Source organism: Tupaia chinensis, unplaced genomic scaffold (genome assembly GCF_000334495.1).
Source record: "Tupaia chinensis unplaced genomic scaffold, TupChi_1.0 Scaffold000197_1, whole genome shotgun sequence".
Taxonomy (NCBI): Eukaryota; Metazoa; Chordata; class Mammalia; order Scandentia; family Tupaiidae; genus Tupaia; species Tupaia belangeri.
The window spans coordinates 5573056-5578460 of record NW_006159672.1 but is presented as its reverse complement, the minus strand read 5'-3'; the positions used below and the strand labels follow the sequence as shown (position 1 = coordinate 5578460).

At 39.5% G+C, this 5405-nt stretch overlaps 1 long non-coding RNA gene across 1 annotated transcript; it reads left to right on the top strand.

Moving 5' to 3' along the window:
• Nucleotides 1–785: 785 nt before the first annotated feature.
• LOC114007546 (uncharacterized) lies at nt 786–4461 on the top strand. Its single transcript, XR_003549154.1, has 3 exons — nt 786–941; nt 2238–2411; nt 4300–4461. It is a non-coding gene; the product is annotated as an uncharacterized LOC114007546 (long non-coding RNA).
• Nucleotides 4462–5405: the final 944 nt, after the last annotated feature.

The window sequence follows — 5405 nt, the reverse complement described above, 5'->3', positions numbered from 1 at the left end:
AGAAAGACAAAGAGAGACAGAGAGACAGAAAGTGAGAAATCACCCCCAGGGAAGATGGCCACCGCAATCCCTTCTCCTCCGTTCTCCTCTTGGGATCTTGGGCACACACACACACACACACACACACACACACACACTTGCACCCGGCGTGAGTTTAAGCCACCTGGTCTGGGACTCAAACTGCAGTCAACTACATGGGAGTCCAGCAACATAGCCAATACGCTAACTGCTGGTCCCTGTCTTACTTTCTTTGATCCTGGACAGTGTGCTCCTGTCATAGAGGGAACAGACCCGAAGGTGTCTGCTGTTCCAAGGTAGATGATTTCCATGTACTATGGACTCTAAGCACACATGGTAGTAGCCATGTTGTTTCACTGATGGTTCAACTCCAGAAACAGCTGTTGTTTCTAAAGTTGGAAGAGAAATGTGCCTATTTTCAGGGCAATGACACTTGGTACGGTGGCCTTCAGAAGACTCGTCTTAAAGAATTTTCTCCTTATGGAATCACTACGGATCTTAACTTGTACTTAAGTCATGACCCCTCTAGAAATCACCAAATACCATCACTCTTAAGGGTGTGTGGCTTATACTTATGACAGATCTATGGCTGTGTAAGAAGCCTCATATGCTTCCTTGGGTAGACATGAAACTGAATTATTGACTCTCAGTACTGTATAAGGCAAAATACTAAATTTGTACAACACAGTGATGAGAATTTATGGATTATGCATATCTTTATTTCTTACAGGAGAGAATGTGGTCACTAGGCTAATAATACAGGAAAGGAGTCATCTGATGAAAGTTGCACAAGCTCTTCAATCAGAAACTTTTTTTTTTTAAAGAAAATATCTTTGGATAACTTAAAAGATGATAGATGTTGACATGAAAACTCTAGATTCTGAGACAGAGTCTCTGAAGACAACAGCGAGTGCCAAAGAAGGGTAAGAGCTTTCTGGTATTCAGAAATGTATTGATACCATATGTAGAAGGTGCAAAGAAGAAACAAAAGTTGCTACTGATGAGGGCAACTTGGAATGTTGTCTGAGGAAAACCTTACTAGGAGAAAAGAAAGAAAGAGAGAGAGATGAAGGGCAGTAAAAGGTCTTTTAAAAGCATATGGGAAAATATAAAATTAAAGAAAAATTCTGAATAGATGACAACTTTGAGGATATTAAGAACTACCTGGGAAAAGAACTGTGAACCAACAGCTGACCTGACAGGCCTTCACAACTGGTACAAAGTAAAATCCTGTAGAGATCTGGAAGATTGCTAAAGATTCCTGCAAACATGTAATTATACTTAAGAACCTATAAATGAGGAAGATAGAGCCACTAAAGTATCCAACAAAGCTTCACAACCAGAACCAGTAAATTTCTTAACAAAGACATATATACTTGCAGGTAAAAGAGATAGTACATGAGGTCTCAGTACTCAGTAGCTCACATGAACGTTAGACTCACCCCCTGCTCCATTCTCCTGTGGCCAGTACACACATGCGAAACCAGGAGAAGTTAAATGCATTGAATTGTTTAAGGAAGCTCTAAAATAGAGACCAGGTCTGCAGAAAATAGAATTGGAGGCAAGGGTTAGCCATGAACACACCTAAAAAATGCCCAAGTGCTAGAAGACTTGGCTGACATCAAAGAGCTCTTTCAAACATCAGTTCATTTTGAGAACTAAAAATGCTGCTCATCACTTTAAGAGCGCAATGCAAATAAAACAGCAAGGCATAAATGTCAATAATTTTTACAAGATTGTTTAGTGCCCCCAATATAAAATCCACTGGAACCCTGGTGGGCACAGAGACCATATAAAAACACCAAGTGAAAGCAACAAACAATCCCCAAATAAAGGAAAAGGGGAAGTTTCACTGAGACCATGAAATATCTGCACATTGTTGCATAGAAATCCAATATGTGAAAGACATGACAGTCATCAACCTGAAAACACACACACACACACACACACACACACACACAAAAGGGACACTTGACCACTCCCAGGAGGAGGATGGAAGCTGTGTCACAGTCATTGCGTGTGACCTTACACAGATGTAGTCCATGTTGTAGAAAATGTGCATGGGACTTGGTTTGAAAGTTGGACTCTTTCTTAAAAGGGTCTGCCTTAAACACAGCCAATAAATAATAGGTCATGGAAATGAATCCTTTTGGGATTTCTTGGGAGAATGATTACTGGAATAATATTTATTGAAACTGGATGTCTTCTGATTTCCTTAGAAAGTACCTCTGCACCAAGGAAGCAGAGCAAACCCCAATAAGGAACCAGACATTAAAATATAAAGAAAAGAACAATGAGAATATCAACCATTTGTGTGTTTAAGATGTCAAGGAATCAAAATCTATCCTAGGGCAAATGTTAGAGAGTGGAAACAAATGTTCCTAAAACTCAAAGTAAGTAACTAAGTGGCTATGTAATTTTTTCCTTTATTTTATTTATTTTTTCTTTTTTTGGCCATAGGGCACATGCATTCATGGGAGAGAGAGAGAAGGAAAGTGAGAAATTACCCTTCAGATTGCGATGCCTTCTTCATTCTCCTCTTGGGATTTTGGATGTACATTCAGATGCAAAATCACCCTGGTGTTATTTTCAAGCCACTGGGGTTGGGACTCAAATCGTGATCAGCCATGTGGAAGTCCAGCACCTTAACCACTATACCACTTCCTGGCCCTTTGTAATTTTTGATTTGCATAGACTGTTTTGATATAGTTTTGCCCCATGTTACAGAAGCATTAAAACACAGCAGAAGCACATTGCCAGCTCCCAGTTTTACTAGTATAAGAATCATTCATCTAAGCCATTTATTTTGCCTGTGTAGTGACTTCTATCTCTTTCTGTTTTGGGAATTCCACATCAAAGAGTAAATCATATTACAAAGTCGTAGTTCAAGTAGAACTAGGACATTATCTAGTCAGTAATTTCCATTATCTTCATTTCCCAGATGTAACCAAAATGTTCAAGACAGAGGAAAACTTCTACCCACCCCTTCTGAGTGTTTTGGTTGGTTTACTGCCCCCCTCCCCCACCCTATGATGTTTTGCATTAGGATCTCTTAGATAGTGTAATTAATTTCCTTACTAGCAAGATTGTATTATTCCTCTACAGATAGTTCCGATCAAGTAGAAATGAACCCGAGAGGCTGTGTGGCCCAGGAGCACCTGAAGAAAAGGCTCAGCCTCTTGAAGCCCTAGCTAGTTGCAAGGTCATATAAATTCCAGAGGAGGTGAGGATGCAACAGTGACTCTAACAACATTCGGCAGGGTGCTGAGGACTCTTAAAATAAATCCACTCGGAGAAGGGGGGACACCAGAGGATGATTAAATATCCAAACCAAAGCAACATGTGCTCCATGAACGCTGGAATTTATATGACCATGAACGCTGAAAAGAGTGAAAGCAGAATGAGGAGCAAGAAGCATTTTGCTGCCAGTAAGGGCAAACCTTCAGATGCAAGGACAGACAGAAACAGTAAAGAAAAGTTACACTCGGTCACTCAAAAATCAGAGATGGAATATGTTCTACAATCATTCCATGTCTTCTTGCATGGGCATCCCCATTTTGTAGGAAACATGTATGTAACCTGAATTGATACAGTAAGTGCAGGTCATGGTCCAGAATCCTTTGGGCACTGACAGAGTAATGACTAGATTACTTTGGGAAAGGAACTGCTGTAAACTATTTGTACACATTTGAAGGAGAGTTTCTCAGAAAATGAATGAGTTCTGCTCATCTTCACATGAGGAAGAGATTGTCCCCTGGGGGGTGGGCATTTCAGGAAGATGTGGTTCCAGACACTATCATTAGGAGCACTATGTAGAAATAAGATGAGTGTCTGGCTTTGACAATGGGATACACACAGAGTGCGTATCCCAGGAAAAAACATCCCTCCTCCTGCAAATCTTCAGTAAGCAAGACATTTCTTTCATCACTGCAGTGATTGTTAAAGAATTTGGATTTCATTGACTGTCTGTAGAATTGGGACTTTTCTTCTTCTTTTTTTAATAACGTGAACTGTTACAAACTTATATCCAGACACATTTCCTGATGGAAATTTACCCTAAATTGCTTATTTTAGAGTTTATGAGTGGAGAGGATCATTTCTCCATAGGAACAAACTGGCAAGGGATGACATTGTATCCAACGACTTAAGTGACTGACAGAAAATCAAACAATGTAAAAGTTTTATGTTCATTTTTCCTGAGTTGTCTTTTGATTGATGTTGCCTACTGAGATTTGCTTTAATCATCACTAAAATTGTGTGGATGTCTGCTGATTTCCTTAGGAAGTACCCTGTACTCCAGCTGACCAAGAGTACAGACATTAAAACAGAAAAATGGCAGCAACAGAAAATAAAACAATTATGAGTTTGAGATGCTAAAAAATCAAAATCTATCTCGGGAGAAACGCTGGAGACTAAAAAAGCAAAAAATCTTCCTGAAGTCCTAAGAAGGTAAGTAATTGACTATGTCATTTCTTTCTGAAAATAGAATGTTTTGATACAGATACATCAAAACAGGAAGAACTGGGAATTTATCTAGTTATTGTTCTGTGACTGCTATGACACCCCTCATGCTATGATTTCAGGTAGATGTTTTCATTCTCTCTTGGATTCAATTCAACTTATTAAAAGTGAGAGGTCTTCCTGTGTGCATTTCAATGGATTGCTTTGAAAGCTAGAATGAATGCAAGTTGTAGGTGTCCCTGAGAGAAATAATACTCTAGAAGAATTCCTAATCAGTAGGGAGAGTGTGTGTGCTTTCACCCTCCTCAATCAAAAATATTTAAGCAAACATGTGGTGCTAAAATCATGTCACATTTAACAGCTCATTAGTCTACTATCATTTGAATCAATCCATACTACCTGTGACAATTCATTAATATTCCTCTAGGAGGTATGAAGTAGGCGTTTTTCTAAAAGATAGGTAGGGTCTGGCTTAATGATCTAGCGGTAATGGGGAAGCTGAGTCCCACAGGGTGAAAGCAGTTCACATACTGGGCCTGTTTGCATTGGGCATGCATGGTGTGAAGGCCTAAGTTCTATGTGGTGGAGTATTGAAGGAAGGAGATTGTAGGGTGACCAGACTCTGGAGGGTGCTCTTTTCTCTCTCTCTCTGTTTCTTTTTCTCTGTCTCTCTAACTCCCACTCTCACATGTGCATATGAGTAAAGGAAAAAAAGAATTGAAGAAGACAGGCTGAATGTTTCCATCTTTTCACCGTCTATAAATATCCTTTACATAAAGTTAAATGCTGTCTACACCAGAGCTGTGGCCACTGCTCTAACCAGATGTGTGAATTTGCTGCTTATAGATGTTTGCGTAGATGTGGTCATAAAAAAAAAAAAGGAGATTGATTTACTGTGTGTGAAGACAGTGGTAATAACACTGATT